Here is a 19,679-nt window from a genome sequence, read left to right on the forward strand (position 1 = left end):
TCAAGGCTGAGATAGACAGATTTTTAATCAGTAAGGGAATCAAGGGTTATGGGGAAAAGGCAGAAAAGTGGATTTGAGGATTATCAGATCAACCATGATCTCATTGAATGGCGGAACAGACTCGATGGGCCGAATTGCCTACTTCTGCTCCTACATCTTATGGTCCTATGGTCACAGATGCTGAAGAGATGGGGGCCAACCCCTTGTTAAAGATGCTGAGTGCACACAGAGAGAATAAGAGAACTCTGTGGAGCCTGCCCACTACATTCTGGCAGCAATGACCAGCACCGCCGAGGTGCAGGCACCAGTAATGTTTCCAGGGAGTGTGAGGCTGGACCATCTCTGTGGTCTGAAGGCTGCACAGACACAGGGAAGAGGCCCTGGACTGAGACACCTGCCTTTATCTTGTGCAGAAAGGTTTCACATCTGAGTGACAAGAACACTGCTCATCAGAACAAGGAGCCATAGACAGGGAGACATTCTTGGGAGTTTATTGATAATAGTGAACAGTATGTACACGTGATTAACACCCTTGCCCAGGCTGTGCAACTAATTCTCTTTAACATTCCTAACCCTGCCGCCACGTCTTGGTGCTCCCTGGAAATCCACAGCGGAGGTGGAGGCAGCCTGCTGACTGTGACACCCTGTCTGTGATGACCTTGGTGGGCGTCCTCTGGAGGACTGGGACCGGGAGGGCCCCGTCCTGCTTTCAGGGTCCTGCTGTGTGGCAGTGGCCCCCTCCTCGGCCTGTGAAGCTGGAACTGCTGAGGTCACAGGAAGTGGGAAGTTGGATGGGCCGGACACTCTCGGAGTCACCTGGATGGATGGGCCCGGAGTGTGCACCTGCTGATCCTCCTCCCTATGGGATCGCAGAGGCCCCTGGCTGACTCCGTGAAGAGCTGGAGTGAGATTAAGCTCCCCGGCACCCCTCTTGCGTACCCACTGTTGGAGCCTAACTATGACATCAGCGATGGAGTTAAGCCTGCACAGCAGTGCAGGGGCGACGTCCTGGACCAAGGTCTCCATGGCGGCCGCCATCCTGCCAGTGTTGACCTCGGTGCGTTGTAATGCCAGTGCTATCACCTCAGAGTGAAGACGGACGGCTCCTCCATCGTGCCTTGCAATCTGAGGGGTGCAGCTGACATCCCTTCCTGATGTTCCTGAGTTTGCCTTTGCAGCATGACCGAATCCAGGGGCTCCTCATCTGACTCGGACTCAGCAACGTTCTGGCCTCCAGCAGCTCCTCCGAGTGCCGGGGACCTGGGAAGTCCCTGCCTCCACCTGCTGTGGATCGGATGATGCAATGTGTTCACCAGATTGTGTTCCTGGTGCTACTCTAAAGCTAGGTCCCACCGAGGTGTGTGTCTCTGTGCTGGTGGAGGGTGTGGGTGAGGCTGTGACAGGTCTTCAGGGAGGGTGCCTCCAGATTCCTCTTCGGAGGTTTCTTCGGGGCTTGATTGGAGGCCCTGGGTCATGAACTCCATTGGATGTTTGGCAGATGTGCCTGCGGAAGCGAGGGGAGTTAATTAGTGCAGGGCAGTGGCCTGTGAAAGAGGACACATCACTCACAGCCTGGCTGTCTGATGGATGTTGCACTGCTGGACCCTCACTTGGTAGAGCAGAACCAAACTCACCGTCAGCACAGGACCGGTCTCGGTCATCGCTGGCCAGCTGGATGGCTCTGTTTGCAAAATCTGTGAGGACCTTGATTTCAGGCATTCCTCCACTAGCCTTTGACCCCTCCCTGTTGTTGTGAGCCAGCTTGTCTTGCATGAATAGAGTTGAGAAAGTATAAGCAGGATGCCTGCCAGGCCAGATGATAAGTATGCCTGGCCTGTGTAGGTGGTGAGTGGTCCCATGGAAGGGATGAGGACAATGATGGTGAGTGTGAGAATGTGAATGGTGATGACCCTTGAACTGGCAGTGAGTGATGGGTTTGTGGATGAGTGATGGGTTTGTGAGTGAGAGTTGAGAGTGATGAGAAGAGTAACTTACCCTGGCGAAATGGTGGAGATCATTCATCCCATTGCGACACTGGGTAGCTGTCCTCTTTTGAAGGGCGTTGGCGTTGACCATCGCTGCCACCGTCTCCCAAGCCTGGCTAGAGAGATTGCTGCCCATCCTGCAACCAGGCAGGGGTAGAGGATACCCTGGCGGTCTCCATGGCATCCAGAAGGTACTTGAGAGATGCGTCGCTGAACCTGGGGGCTGCAGTCATCTTCAGTTTCAGGGCCATGTCTTCCGTGTGGCAGTGGTGGTCTGGAAGCATTGAGATGTGCACTTGTGGCTGGATTTCAAACATAGTGCCTGGCCTGATGGGTGATGGTGGGCGTGCCCTGCCATGGAAACGGCATGTTTCCCGGGAGTGCAGAAATAATATGGCGGGTTTGGATGGTACGGCGTGAAAACCCACCATCAGGGCCAGTGGTTAAAACATCATTTTACCCAGCCTCTACCACACTTAGTGCAAATCTGGGACGGTTCAGTCCTGAGTCTGGACAATTAGTGGAAATAAGGCAAAGGAGGACAAACTGAAAAGATATTTTGTGTCTGTCTTCACTGTAGAGGATACAAATAACACCCTAGAAATAAGTGTAAATCAGGACATGAAAGGTAGGGTACTGAGAAAATTACTAGAACTAAAAGCTGACAAGTCCCCAAGTCCTAATGGATTCAATCCTAGAGTCTTCAAAGAAATGACTGCCGAGATAGTTGATGCAATGGTTTTAATTTCTAAAATTCCCTAGATTCTGAAAAGGTCCCATCAGATTGGAAAATAGTGATGTGAATCCTCTATTCAAGAAAGGAAAGAGACAAAAAGCAGGAAACTACAGGCCAGTTAGTTGGTTCCTTCTAAAGTTATATTTTTTGTCAATTCTAATAAAAACTGAATTTTAAAAAATGCTGGAACCTATTATTAAGGAGGTTATATCGGGGCACTTAGACAATTTCAGTACAATCAGGCAGAGTCAGCATGGTTTTGTGAAAGGAAAACCATTTTTGACTAACTTATTGGAGTTCCTTGAAGTAACAGGTAACATGGATAACGGGGAACCTGTGGATGTGCTGTACTGAGGTTTCCAGAAGGCATTTGACAAGGTGCCACATCAAAGGGTTTTATGAAAATAAGAGCTCATGGTGTAGGTGGTAACATATTAGAATGGATAGAGAATTGGTCAGCTAACAGGAAACAGAGTAGGCATAAATTGGCCATTTTCAGCTTGGCAAGATGTGATGAGTGGTGTGTCACAGAGATCAATACTGGGCCTCAACTATTTACAATTTGTGTCAATGACCTGGATGAAGGGACTGAATGTACGGTTGCTAAATTTACTCAGGACACAAAGATAGGTAGGAAATTAAGTTGTGCAGAGGACAAAAAGAGTCTGCAAAGGGGTTTGGATAGCTTAAGTAAGTGGCCAAAAAATTGTCAGATGGAGTATAATGTGGGAAAATGTGAATTTGTCCACTTTGACAAGAAGGATAGAAAAGTATATTATTTAAATAGGAAGAGATTGTAAAACCCTGAGGTACAGAGGGATCTGGGTGTCCTGGTACATGAATCAGAAAAAGTTAGTATACAGGTAAAGCAAGTGATTAGGAAAGTAAATGGAATGCTGGTGTTTACTGCAAGGGGAATGGAAGATAAAAGTAGACATGTTTTGCCACAGTTATACAGAGCATGGGTGTGACCACATTTGGAGTGATGTGTATAGTTTTGGTCTCTTTATTTAAGAAAGGATATAAATGCATTAAAAGCTGTTCAAAGAACTCGACTAATGCCTGGGATGGGGGTGGGGGGGTGGGGGGCGGATGTTAGGTGGCCTTATGAGGAAAGGTTGAATAGGTTGGGTCTGTATCCATTGGAGTTTAGAAGACTGAGAGATGATCTTATTGAAACATATAAGATCCTGAGGGGACTTAACAGGGTGGATGCTCCATGTGGGAGTATCTAGAACTAGGGAACATTGTTTAAAAATAAGGGGTCTCCCATTTAAGACGGAGATGAGGAGAATTTTATTTTTTCTCAGAGGGCTGTACATCTTTGGAACTCTTTTTCCCAGAGAGTGGTGGAGGCAGGGTCATTGAATATTTTTAAGACAGAGGTAGATAGATTCTTGACTAACAAATGAGTCAAAGGATATCAGAGTAGGCGGACTGTGGAGTTGAGGCCACAATCAGATCAACCATGATCTTATTGAATAGCAGAGCGGGCTCGAGGGGCTGAATGGCCTACTCCTGCTCCTACTTCATATGTTCGCATGAACTAATTTCTGTACTTAATTATAAATATGATAATAATGTTTTGTGCAGTCTATATTATTTATAAATAAAACATTTAGAAACCCTAAATATGATTGTGATTTGCTGGATGATCTTTAACTTCATATTAACAGAAATTTGCATGTTTACTAATTTTATTGTATGAATCCTTTGATCTAATGGCCAGCTTCTTACATTTCCACATTCTGAGCTCTAATATTATGACTTGGATCTAGTCTGAGAGTAGATAAAGCAGCCTTTGAATATCAGTAAACGATTTCTAAACTGGTTCAAATGAAATTACTTTTTTCTGCTATTTCAGACACTATCAGGTTCACTGCCTCTGTTGAAATGATGGATAAGGAAAATTCATAAGCATGCCTGTGGAACTCTCCATACTGAGACTTTATGAAATCATCTGAAGGTCACTACCTCAGAGTTGAGAAAGGGTTTGAAAGAACAAAGGTATTTCAGTAAACATTACTGAAATAATTAATACAAATTCTTCATCCTGTTAAGATCTAACAAAGAGCAAAATGAGATTGATAACTAAAGTGAGAAAGACATTTCCTAAAATTCTAATTTTTCACTTTGAGCAAAAATGAATAGTTCACACCCAGGAGTCTGGAATTCGGGTGTTGTTCAGATACACCAGAGTTACAACTGTTCTGAATTATGTGATACATTGCAGCAGAAGACATGACCCATCTCGGAATAGTGCAAATATGAAAGATGACAAGGGATAGTGCTGCTGATCCAGAGATTCTTCCATTTGTAACAAAACTGTGCCTGACTTGTGCTAAACCTTTAGAAAGAAGGAAATTTGCCTGCATGACTGGTCAAACTGGAGGTGGCAGAGTTCACAAACTAAGATTATCGATAAACTCTATCCGTTACATTGGATTTGACTGAAGCCATTCGAAAGATAACGGGGTAGAAATCTGTTTTGGGAGACAACTATACTTTGTGACTAAGGACTTGTACAAATTATTTTAACAATGTTTATTTTAATCAAATTATCTTTGCCTTTTCAAGCATATTTTGGCCTTCGAATGATGATAGTTTATGATATAACAGCATGGGAGTTCCACACGTTCATATGAATTTCTTTTTTGCTTGCTGTTTTCATGGAATCTATAATATTAAACTTATTCGCTATTTGTGGGATTTTGCTGTAAGCAGCATGTCTGCTATTTTTTTCAAAATAATGTCGCTACACATTAAGGTAACTCATTTGAATGTGAAGTGCTTTGAAATGTGCCTGAGCAATATGAGAAAAGCAGAATGGAAGGTGTCTCTTTTTTATTTTACTTCAACTATCAACTGTAATGGTTTTTTTTTATTGCAGCCTCTGTTGTCAATGTTTCTGGGCATTCCATTGAATTCTCTTTCAGAGAAGCAGAGAAGTAATGAGATCATCGGTCTTTTATCGATAGGAAACAACATCTATCAAACATAACTCTGAAATGATAATTTGTGTACCATAACCAAAAACTTGAAGACAACAGCACAATGTTTAGTTAATAGTCACCACTCAAAAGAGTCCACGTAAAAACAGAGAGAAGGTGTAATCAGCCATAGAGTTGAGCCCCAGGTAAGGAGCTCAGGCAAGGAATATCATTCTCCTTGACAGGTTCAGCCACTGGGAAATGTAAATGGTTGGAGGTGGTTTTTTTCAGTTAATTTAACTTTTTTTTTCTCTTTTAAAGGACATTGAAAGGTCTGATATGGATATGAGTTGCAGGCTTCATTTGCATGGCTCATCTGACAGCAGTAGTCCTGTAAACATACAGTGAAACACACAGTTCTCTTTTGCTGTTTTAATATTAGTGTATTACTGTGTCAGATTTTTTAGGTAGGTGTGATATATTTTATTTATTGTCAATCTGTTGGAAGGAAACACACACACAAACACATGCACACGCATGTGCAGACACACACACTAACACACAGAAACACACACTAACACACAGAAACACACACAAACACATAGACACACACACACGTACACATGCACACGCGCGTGCAGACACACACTAACACACAGAAACACACACTAACACACAGAAACACACACAAACACAGACACACACACACATACACATGCACACGCGCGTGCAGACACACACACTAACACACACAAACACATAGACACACACACACATACACAGACACACAAACACATGCACACGCGCATGCAGACACACACACTAACACATAGAAACACATAGACACACACACACACACACACACACACATTCATACATACACAAACACACACACAAACACATGCACACGCACGTGCAGACACACACACACACACACAGAAACACACACAAACACATAGACACACACACACATACACAGACACAGACACACACACACATTCACACATACACAAACACACACATAAACACATAGACACACACACACATACACAGACACACACACACACATTCACACATACACAAACACACACACAAACACATAGACACACACACATACACAGACACACAAACACATGCACACGCACATGCAGACACACACATACACACACTAACACACAGAAACACACACATACACAGACAAACAAACACACACACACTAACACACAGACACACACACATGGGAGTGTGTGGTCCCCATTTTGAAATGTGAAAAAAAAAACACTGGTAATTCATATATGATTGAATTAATTGTACAAAGATACCTTTATCCTCAATGAAAGTGTTTTAATTGAATTAATTGTCTTCAGCATCTGACACAAAGGGCAGAATTTTATGGCCCTGTTTTAGCGGGGACGGGGCAGTAAAGTGTGGCGGGCCGTTATAAATCCCATTTACAACAGCGGGAACGTAAAATCCCACTGTCGTAAAATTCTGCCCAAAGAGTTCATCAAATTCATTCTGAGTCACTTTGGCTATGGCATTACCAGAAGGATCCCACTCTGGACCAGATTTGGTGCTTTCACTTTCAGAATCATCTTCATCTCCATTCATTGAATTGGATATTCCATGTTTTTTGAATTATCTGATGCCACATTGTGCACTAATATTATCCCATAATTTGATACAGAACAAAAATAAAAATACCTGGAAAAACTCAGCAGGTCTGACAGCATCTGCGGAGAGGAACACAGTTAACGTTTCGAGTCCATATGACTCTTCAACAGAACAAAGGAAAATAGAAGAGAGGTGAAATATAAGCTGGTTTAAGGTGGGGGTTTGGGACAAGTAGAGCTGGATAGAGGGCCAGTGATAGATGGAGATAACCAAAAGATGTCACAGACAAAAGGACAAAGAGGTGTTGAAGGTGGTGATATTATCTAAGGAATGTGCTAATTAAGGGTAGAAAGCAGGACGAGCAAGGTACAGATAGCCCTAGTGGGGGTGGGGTGGGGGGAAGGGATTGAAATGGGCTAAAAGGTAGAGATAAAACAATGGATGGAAATACATTTAAAAATAATGGAAATAGGTGGGAAAAGAAAAGTCTATATAAATTATTGGAAAAAAGGGGGATCGGAACGGGGGTGGGGCTGGAGGAGAGAGTTCATGATCTAAAATTGTTGAACTCAATATTCAGTCCGGAAGGCTGTAAAGTACCTAGTCAGAAGATGAGGTGCTGTTCCTCCAGTTTGTGTTGAACTTCACTGGAACTAGGCACTTTACAGCCTTCCGGACTGAATATTGAGTTTAACAATTTTAGATCATGAACTCTCTCCTCCATCCCCACCCCCTTTCCGACCCCCCCCCACCTTTTTTTACCCAATAATTTATATGGATTTTTCTTTTCCCACCTATTTCCATTATTTTTAAGTGAATTTCCATCCATTGTTTTATCTCTACCTTTTAGCCTATTTCGATTCCTTCACCCTACCCCACCCCCACTAGGGCTATCTGTACCTTGCTTGTCCTGCTTTCTACCCTTAATTAGCACATTCCTTTAGATAATATCACCACCATCAACACCTCTTTGTCCTTTTGTCTGTGACATCTTTTGGTTATCTCCACCTATCACTGGCCCTCTATCCAACTCTACCTGTCCCACACCCCTTAAACCAGCTTATATTTCACTTCTCTTCTGTCTTTCCTTAGTTCTGTTGAAGAGTCATATGGACTCGAAATGTTAACTGTGTTCCTCTCCGCAGAAACTGTCCGACCTACTGAGTTTTTCCAGGTATTTTTATTTTTGTTTTGGATTTCCAGCATCCGCAGTTTTTTGCTTTTATCCCATAATTTGATGATGTAACCACACAAAACATCAAGTGGGCAGCACACATATTTCCACACTTTGCGCAAGTTTTTTTCTCCATCAACCATCCACCGATTCCATTTGGTGTTAACATGATCCTTGAATGGCTTCCTGAGGCACACATCTAAAGGTTGCAGAGAGAGGTTAGATCCCCTGGTATAACTGCAATATGGTTGGTACTTCTTCACAGGTGCCTCTTAATCTCATTGGTTATATGGGATTGGAACATGTCCCACACTAATAAGATGCATTTTTTGTGTCAGCCACCAGGATGCCCATTCCTCACATTATTGACCCATAACTTCACTCCATCTTCATCCAATTGTTGTCACGTACATGCACAAAACACTCCTGCGGGGAACTAGATGTTCAGCATGGTATCATGTCTGAAATTTTCCACAGGCTTTATTTTTTTCTGTCATGCATGCTCGCATCACTGGGAATCTGGTCTTTTCAAGCCCTGTTGTTTTCACTGGAACTGTTTTTGAATGTTACCACTCCACAATTTTTTCTGCTAAGAAAGTACAAAATTCATGGGCTTTTCATCCCAGTCACTGATGTGACATAATGTGTACTCATGTTCTTACTGCTGTTTGATGATAAACTGCGGGAAACTGGTCATTTTGGCATTGAGGTCTCTTGGTAGCCGCTTAGTAGTGATCTTGGTCTTCTGTCGCACCACTAGGCTGTTTCATTCCATCAAGCAGCGACACCAACTAGCGGTTGGTCTGAAATCTTTCCTGGACTCAGGGTTGGGTTTGGCAGATGGAGTAAGTGTGTAAATACACATTGTATTCCTGGTAACAGTGTAACCATTCTGATGATTTTCGAGGACCCATTCTGATACGTATTTCTCAAGATCAGGCAGTGGCTGGTCCCTGTTCTCATGGTCTTGGCATCTTCTTCAGGGTGGATTAGTTCCTCTTCCATTCACGCACCAGTTTTTCACAAACATCAAATTCCATCGCTGCAGCAGTAGCACAGTTATTTGATGAGTTAGCAGATGTGACAACATAGAGCTTGAAACCAGTTTCCTATTTCATTCTTTTTCCTGGAGGACCCATTTCTGTTCGTCACTCACCATGTGCAGGCTGCTCTATGTGAGCATCTCTTAAACTCCCTGGTATCTACTTTGTAACATGCCCGTATCACCCACTTGATCCCATGCCCCAACTTACAGTAGAAGGTAAATAATTTCTGGGCTGAAAAATTGAGGCTGACTACTATTTTATAGCTGAAAACTTATACTCCACATGCAAAAGCATAATTTTTGGTGGTGGGAAAGTTGGGCCATCTTATATGGCAGGTTAACTTATATGATGCTATAGAAACATAGAAAAATAGAAACTAGGAGCAGGAGTAGGCCATTTGGCCCATCGAGCCTGCTCTGCCATTCAATATGATCCTGGCTGATCCTCCATCTCAACGCCATATCCCTGCTTTCTCTCCATACCCCATGACACCCCAAAAAATGATCAATTTCTTTCTTGAATACAATCAGTGACCCAACCTCCACAGCCTTCTGTGGTAGAGAATTCCATAGGTTGACCACCCTCTGGGTGAAGAAATCTTTCCTCATCTCAGTCCTAAATGCCCTGCCCCATATCCTGAGACTGTGGCCCTTTGTTCTGGACTCCCCAACCAGGGGAAACAGATCATCTCTACTTCTGAACTCAAATCCTCTTGCAATGAAGGCCAACATACCATTTGCCTTTCTATGGTAGTTTTGACTATGTCAAGAATTGCTGTTATTTGTTAAGTTTCCTGTTTTATTCTGAACATATGTTTCAGTTTTATCTTAATTGTTTTTTTCTCTCTCCCTTGTTACATCATTCCATAGAAAAATTTGTTTCAAAACCCTTCAACATCCATCCAATGATCTGTTTCCCATGTACAAGATAGAGGAATACACTTTTTGCCTTGAAACAATTCGTTGATATGTCAACAATTATTGGTTGCTTGTGACCATAAATTGCTCAATACTCATTTGTTTGACATCCCTGAATGCCGTTGTTATACTGAAACAGTGGGAAGTATTTGTAAGATGCTTGTACCAGAAAGCACATTTCAGAACAACAAAACCTAAAAAAAAACAGAATCTGAAATAAAAATTGGCGTTAGGCTGTGGTGATGGCCTTTGGCTATAAATACATTGACATCAACCAATTTATTCCAAATTCTGTATTATTGTGCCAAATACACATTTTAAGGAATAACTACAAGTGAATGTTACAAAGAATAATTAAATTATTTTAGGCTAATTTGTATTTGTATATAGACCTCTAAACTCTAGAAATTGAATTCTAAGAATCGAATAATGATTTATCCAATAATGATTTTCAATTTCAGTTGACAATTTTTTTTGTTATTTATGATTACAAGTGTGTAACAGGGAGGAGGAGGTAACTAGGTTTAATAACCCACACCCTATCCACTACAGGGTGCAACCAAATACACTGGGTCTTCCAACCATTACCAACACTGACAACTGAGGAAGGCAAAGGGCAGGTAGGGAATTTCAGGCAAATAATCCTCCTAGTTGCACTTAGATATCTGGAAGACCATGATGGAATTAGTAACAGTTAGTGATTGGTCATGGACAAGAAAATGAACCACAATCCTCAATCAAGAGTGTATAAGCCAGATAGAATTTAGGTGCATCCAAATCAAGAAGCAGAGTTTGTTTACTGAACTATTGGAATATTGCATGGACAAATATGAAAATCGAACTTATGAATTAGGAGCAGGAGTAGGCTGCTCGGTCTTTCAAGCCTGCTCCCCCATTCAATAAGATTATGGCTGAGTTGATGATAACTCCCATATACCTCCAATAACCTTTCAACCCTTTGTTAATCAAGAGTCTATCTAGGTCTGCCTTAAAAATATTCAAACTCGTTGCTTCCATCACCTTTTCAGGAAAAGAGTTCCAAAGACTCACGACCCTCAGAGAGAAAAAAATTCTCCTCATCTCTGTCTTAAATGAGTGACCCTTTATTTTTAAACTATGACCCATAGTCCAAGATTCTCCACCAAGATGAAACATCCTCTCCACATCCACCCTGTCAAGATACCTCAGGGTCATAAAGGGTTTGATCAAGGCACCTCTTACTCTTCTAAACTCCTGTGGATACAAGCCTAACCTGTCCGACCTTTCCTCATAAGGCAACCCGCCTATTTCTGGTACTCGTTTAGTAAACCTCTGAACTGCTTAAAACGCATTTGCATCTTTCCTTAAATAGGAAGACCAGTACTGTACACAGTACTCTGGAAGTGGTCTCACCAGTTCCATGTATAACTGAAGCATAATCTCCCTACTTTTGTAATCAATTTCCCTCACAATAAATGATAACATTCAATTAATTTTCCTAATTACCTGCTGTACCTGCATACTAGCCTTTTGTGATTCATGCACTGGGACACCCCGATCCCTCTGCATCTCAGAGCTCTCCAATCTCTCACCATTTAGATAATATGCTTTATTTTAATTCTTCCGGCCAAAATGGACAATTTCACATTTGCCCACATTATACTCCATTTGCCAGGTCTTTACACACTCATTTAACCTATCTCTGTCACTTGGTAGCCTCCTTACATCCTCTACACAACTTACTTTCCTAGCTATCTTTGTGCAGTCAGCAGATTTAGCAACCATATTGTTGTTGGGCAGCCGAGTTGTACTATTATTGATAGAGTTGAACTGCAGACACTTCTTGCGGAGAAGTATTAAGATCATTTACAATATACTCAGCAGCAACTACACGTGTGCTTTCAACTCCAACTCTATCTCTACACTGACTGCTGAGGCAGCCCATGCTACTCTCCTATTGGTTACTACAGATCGTGTGATCTTTCCTAACAAGTATTATTCTTAAAGGTACATTACACTCTAAATAAAACCATAATTACTACACATACCACCTGTCCCTTCATCCAAAGCATTTACATAAATTGTAAGAAGTTAAAGCCCCAGCACTGATCCCTTTGGCACACGACTCCTTACATTTTTCCAACCCAAAACTGACCCCATTTATGGCTACGCTTTGTTTCCTGTTAGCTAGCCAATCTTGTATCCATGGCAATTTGTTATCCCTGGCACTGTGGGGCAGGATTTTACACGTCGGTGAGCGGGGACAGGTCCTACTCGCCGACACATAAAATGACACATGGTGACCTTGGGGGGAACTCCCGATGTCACTGCGCCCCATTTAAATTTGCAGGTAGACGGGGGAGCAGCGAAATCAGCAGCGCGCCCGTCGACCTGTCAATGGACAATTGAGGCCATCAACAAAGTCAATTAAGTAATTATTGGACCTGCCCATCCAACCTTAAGGTTGGCAACAGGCCAGGAGCCCCGGGGCAAATTAGAAAATGCACGAACCCTCATCCACTGGCGGGATGAGGTTTCATGTAGGTTTTTTAAAAATTTAATAAAGTTTTTGTAAAAATTACGGACATGTCCCAACTCATGAGAAATTGTCACATGAAGGGACATGTTAGAGAAATTTTATTTTTCTATTTTTAGGTTTTTTACATTCAGAGCCGATCTCCCTGAGGCTGCACTTAGCCTCAGGGAGATGAGTGCGCTCTCTCGTGTGCATGCGTGCAAGAGCGCACCCTTGATTTTGGGATTCCCCCCCACCCGCACAGGGAACGCATAGCGCTTCTGTGCGGACATCACGCTGGGTGGGCCTTAATTGGCCCGCCCACATAAAATGGCTCTGTGTCCCTGATTGGGGGCACCGATCGGAAGCGTGCCTGCCCTTCAATTTCGCCCCCAACGGGGGTGAAATTCAGCCCATGAGCTTTTATTTTCTGCAATACCCTATAATGTATGTAGCACCTTATCAAATGCTTTCTGGAAATCTAAGTACAGTGCATCCACTGGTTTCCCTTTATCCACAGCACATGTGACTCCTTCAAAGAACTCAAATAAACATGATTTCCCTTTCACAAAACCATGTTGACTCTGTCTGGTTGCCTTGAATTTTTCACAGTGCCCTGTTAGAACGCCTTTAATAATAGCTTCTAACATTTTCCCTATGACAGACGTTAGGCTAACTGGCCTATAGTTTCCTGCTTTCTGTCTCCCTTCCTTTTTGAATAAAGAAGTTATACTTGCTATTTTCTAATCTAATGAAGCCTGTCCCGAATCTAGGGAATTTTGGAAAATTGAAACCAATGCATCAACTATCTCATTAGCTACTTATTTCAAGACCTTAGAATGAAGCCTGTCAGAATCCGATTATTTGTCAGCCCGCAGCTCCAACAATTTGGAGTGGTTCAATATGGAAAAAATGGAAGAAAAGGATGAAAACACACCCAGGTGCCAGAAGAACCTCTAAGCCTACAGCAACGACTTGGGGAAGGTCTAGTGTAAGGGTCTGGTGCATATAGGGTTAATGTGGGACTGAGTATAGTACCACCCACACATTGATGTAAGAGAATACATGACCTACACCCAGGATCATTCTAGTGTGGGACAGAGCCATGTACCAGCAGCATGGAGGCAGCTCCTAGTGTACCCTATACTGTATACTGGTAAATAGTTCTAACAGTCAATAAAGACTTACAGTTAACCTACACATGACTACAAAGACTTATTCAGACCTACCAAACAGCAACCAACATTCCACAACAGCTCTGAAGAAGACTCATGGGGCTGAATCTTCGGCTTGGTGAGCGGGGGTGGGGCCCACTCGCCAAGGCGTAAAATGACACGGGGTGACGTTGGGCGTGTGTCCCGACATCAGCGCACGTCATTTGGATTTTCAGTTCGGCAGGCGCGCAGCTGAGTTGGATGCGCGCCCGTTGAACTGTCAAAGGCCTATTAAGGCCATTTAACTAACAATTAGTTAAGCTGCCCGTCCAACCTTAAGCCGGCCTTTGCATTTTTCATGGAACCTCATCCACGGGCGGGATGAGGTTTCATGAATGATTTTAAATTTTCTCAAAAATTTTTATTGAAATTAATGTGCGTGTCCCAGCTCATGTGACAGTTTCACATGAGGGGACATGTCATAAAAATTTTGTCAACACTTTATTGAACTGTTAAAACTTAAAACTAATCTCCCTGAGGCACAGATTTCTGCGCTGTTTCACACACATGCTCCCAACGCAGGGAACCCTCCGCTTAGCGCTCCCAGCTGCGCGTCATGCTGAGTGGGCCTTAATTGGCCTGCCCATGTAAGATGGCAGCGCGGACCTGATCGGGGGTGCCAATCGGGTCTGCACCTGCCCGCACCTGCCCCCACACAATCCCCCCAACGGGAGGGGAAATTTCTACCCATAAGGACTCGAAATGTTAACTCTGTTTTTTTTCTCTCCACAGATGCTGTTAGACCTGCTGAGTTTTTCCAACATTTTCTGTTTTTGTCTTACAACATCTGGCTTCCAGATTCCTGTCCATTGCCCATTGTGTTGAATGTTTTAAAATGGATCAGTAACCAGAGAACATAGAAGTAAAATAATTGGCATGAAATGAGCCTTTGGATGGATTGAGTTTTGTTATTTAAAATGTAATAGGAGCAGGAGTGGATCATACACTCCCTCGAGCCTGCTCCATCTTTCAATATGATCAGGGCTGGCTGAACATTAGCCTTGACTCTATTTTCCCATCTGATCACCAGATCCCTTGATTCCCTTACTGCCTAAAAACCTATCAACCTCAATCTTGACTACATCAATGACTGAAGATCACAGCTCTCTGTGGTAGAGAATTCCAAACATTCACAACCTTCTAAGTGAAAAAAATTCTCTACATCTTGTCCTCATCTGAGCCTGTGACCTCTAGCCCTGAACTGCACCAGCCAAGAAATATAACCTCTCAACATTTAACCGATCAAATCATCTTAGAATCTTCAGCAGGTCAGGCAGCATCTGTGGAGAGAGAAACTGAATTAACATTTCAGGCTAACCTGCAATCACCTAGTTTCATTCTTATGTATCCAGTCATAGCCAGAGAATCTCCTGCAAAGGCTTCTCCTGCTGTTCCCGCACCATTATGTCTGGTTCTCCAAGGAACTATCCTGGGCCCCCCTTCTATTTCTCATCTACATGCAGCCCCTTGGCAACATCATCTGAAAACAGCATCAGTTTCCACATGTAAACTGATGACAGCCAGCTCTACCTCATCAACATCCCTCTCAACCCCTTCGCTGTCTCTATATTTTCAGATTCCTTGTCTGACTCCAGTACTAGATGAACAGAAATTTACTCCAACTAAATTTTGGGGAGATAGAACCCATTGTCTTCCATCCCCATCACAAACTCTATTTGTTAGCCACCAACCCTATCCTTCTCCCTGGCAATTCTCTGAGGCTGAACCAGGTTGTTTGTAATCTTAATGGCACATTGGACCCCAAGCTGGGCTTCAGGCTACATAACCGCATTGTTACTAAGATAGCCTATTTCCACCTTCCTTAGGTACAGAGTTAGAAACTGTGCAAAGTGTACAATGGTGTCCATATGAGCTGGTATTCAGTCCACGTGTTAAAATCAGTGAAACAAGGTTGAAGGAAGCTTTCTTCTGTGTGTAGTGTGACAGGATCTCAGCAAATATCGCCCACTGTGCACACAAGAAACCTTCACCCATGGCGTCAACATGCCCAACATTGACAAGAAAAAGAACAAACAAATGGGTCCAAAAATAGTTCAAATCAAAATTATTGAAAATAAACAAGACATGCGTCAGATGTGGGTAGCTTATGAAAAAATAAATCTGTCATTTCCTGCTGCTGTATAAAAAATCCTGCTGATGTTATCTCCGTTTTTTAAGTCTAAAAACTACAGGCATTAATGAATATGAAGCTAAGGTATGTCATTCACATCCAATTAAAATATGGCATTCGGGAAATGATCTATTTAATAATCACATTTGTACCTTTTTCCACATTTCTTAATCAACATATCTCTAAAAGCTTTAGAGTTCCAGCCAATTTAACACTAAAAGGAAACCATTTGTTGTTAAGCTAAATGTAAAAGTTATGAACCTAAACTGAATAGACTATTTGCAGTTGACAGTTAAATTGGTTTATTGGCAAATGTAAATTCTGCCATTTCATTTAAAAACCTTTTCACGCACATATCACAGGGCCAGTTTCCAAAACCATGCTGAAATACTGATAACTTTAGAAACATTTATCATCTTGTCAAATGTCAAGACTATGTAACCTTGTGCAATATTGCAATGGGACTTCAAATAACATTGGAATAAAAACTGATGTCTTATAATAAACTTTTGCAGCAGCACCAATATCATTTTTTTCTTCTGCCATTCCCAAACTGACAGCTTATTCAGTCTAGAAAACCCAATGATAGAGATTGAGTCAATTGTATTGTAGGATTGTTCATTCTACGGCATCTTTAAGTGCCACTGAATTGCTTTGGTTTAGCAATCATGCAGAGGTTTCAGTCGAAACCTTGTGGAAAAATGGAAAGCCAATAAAAAATAAAGGACAATCTAGTCATCTGAACAAGCTGAGAAACTGAACTGTAATAAAGGCAAAAAAACATTGTGTTGAGAAATATCAATATAATTCATGGACAGGAGTTAAACAAGACAAGGGATAATCAAACAGGCTGTGAACAGAGATATTCAGGAAATAGAATCACCTATTTACTGTGCCAGCACTTGGGGTACAACAATCATTGAAAGTGTATGAACATCAGAATATAACTACTTGATGTGTTTGTGTACATTTCCTTTATTTTCTGTTATAATGGAACTTTGATAAAAGACTGAATATAAGAAAATAAGAAATAAGAGCGGACTGAGAAACTCCCACATTGGCCTGAATTTCACACTTGGCGTGTGCGCCAAGTCATCGGGCCCAGAAGCTGACACGAAATGCACTTCCGCTTGCGATCAGCCCCTGAATGCAATTTCATGCTGGCCTGGCCAATTAATGGCCAGCCAATGTAAAACATGGGCTGAGAAAGCCTCAGTGCTGCCAATGGGGGCAGACACCAACAAAAGTGAGGGTGCGGGTTGGCGCTTCTGCTGAGCTCCCTGAAGACAGACGGCTGCAGCAGATCTGTCTCAGGGAGCTGCAGACCTGGGCAGATTAAATGGCAAGATAAAAATGCACCAAACTTCAATGTGACACATTCAAGCACCTGAATACCTCCACAGCAGATGGTGGAATTTAAATTCAATAAAAATCTGGAATTAAAAGTCTAATGATGACCATGAAACCATTGTCGATTGTTGTAAAAAAAACCTCTAGTTCACTTATGTCCTTTAGGGAAGGAAATCTGCCACCCTTACCTGGTTTGGCCTATATGTGACTCCAGACCCACAGCAATGTGGTTGACTCTTAAATGCCCTGTGAACAGGGGCAGTTAGGGATGGGGAATAAATGCTGGCCCAGCCAGTGTTGCCCACATCCCCTGAATGAATAAAAAAAAACCTGACAGCAGAACTCAAAAAACATCAGTCCCCAGATATCTTTTTTTATTATGTTTCACTTTGGGCATTTCATACTGTCCTTGGATGAGGTTTCATTAAAAATGGGCTGCCTGTCTGCCCATCTGCCTGCTTTGCCTGTGCGACGAGCGCAAAATTACCCGGGCAACGTAAAATCATGGACAATAGGGTTTTTAATGACCTTAATTGGCCCTTTAATTGTCAGCGGGCGATGACGTCGGGACACACACGCGACATCATTTTGTGCAATTTCATGTTCCCTCGAGTTGGGTGTGTGTTTGCCTGATCAGCGTAAGATTCTGGCCATTGTTTCAGCTATAGATCCAGCTTCTGTAACTTTATGGCTGGGGGTTGGAGGGGCATCAGTGCAGGGTTAGGGGTGTGGGGTTCTAGCCTCTTTTTAAACTCTGTGTGGTCCGCAACTTGAAGGCTAAAACACTCATCTAAGGATTCCAATAGTTTATTGAAGCTGGTTGAGGATTCATCAATGGCATATATTAAGATTACTCCTTCCGCAAGTTTCCGCAACCACTATGAAAAGCATACCAAGCAGGAATTTATCTGACTTTTCACTCAGACCTGATGTAATCTGGTAATTCAGAAATTCTCTTCTCCAGGACATCAATTTTCCCTCAGCCCTCGGATAAGTCCAAATTGTTGAGGGTAAGTGGAATTTTGATCTATGGTTAAATTTTTAAAACTGTCTGTTCTGCTTCACACTCTGGGATTTGAAGCTGGGCTTTCAAAGGAGCTGCAGTGGAGGAATTTTAAAACTCTGACTTCAGCTTCCCAGTCTTTCTTTGCAGCTTTGTCTTGGTGATTTTTCCTCTGCGCCTCTTCTTCTGGAGCTTCTCTTCAGGTCAGGATGCTTTGCTGAATTTTTTCTCAGTCCTCCAGCATTTTAGTTTTTCCCTGCATTTTCTGTGAGGTCTTGGGGTTTTCCACACGCTGCCACCATATGGTAGGGCGTTGGTTACGGTTAAGTAGGTCTAAAAACGTCTTTGTAGTCATACATAGGTTTACTATAAGTCTTTATTGACTCTTAGAACTATTCAGAAATATACAGTAAAGGGTACAAGCTGGGAGCTGTCTCCATGCTTGCTGGTACACACGTCTCTGTCCAACACTCAACTGACCCTGGGTGTGGGTCATGTGCCCTCTTACATCTCTGTGTGGGTGATACTGCACTCAGTCCCACATTAACTCTATATATGCCAGACCCTTACACTACAGAAGGGGGCTCCAAAGTGGAATGTAGACCTTCGTCAAGTGGAAAAACAACAGTCAGTGAAATAAAAATCATTGCCAGATTTGGCAGAAACTTGTAAAGCAATGCATTGTGACAAAGTAGACTCCCTCTGCTTCCTTCTCAACACTGTGACAACAAGGAATGTTCATTTCCTAGAGATTTCGCTTATATCAGATAGAGATTTGTACTGAATGATGAAAATGGTCATCCCTGATTTCACAACTTTATTTAACATTAATTTAAACATTTACAGTGGGAAGTGTGTGTGGGAGAGGGTTTATTCTGGCTGGGGTGAAGGTTGTGCGGTAGAGCCTAAATAACTTTTAAATTCAATAGCGAATCAGTCCTGTCCTGAATTGTTCTGAAAATTCTGCAAGGTGGGAGTGAGAATTTGAATTGAGTGCGTGCTCAAATTTTCAACATGCTCATCTAACGCACCAATCTCGGAGCTGAACGTACCTGAGGTAAAGCATGCCTGGTCCCAACTTGCTC

Source organism: Cetorhinus maximus, chromosome 3 (genome assembly GCF_964194155.1).
Source record: "Cetorhinus maximus chromosome 3, sCetMax3.hap1.1, whole genome shotgun sequence".
In the NCBI taxonomy this organism is placed as follows: domain Eukaryota; kingdom Metazoa; phylum Chordata; class Chondrichthyes; order Lamniformes; family Cetorhinidae; genus Cetorhinus; species Cetorhinus maximus.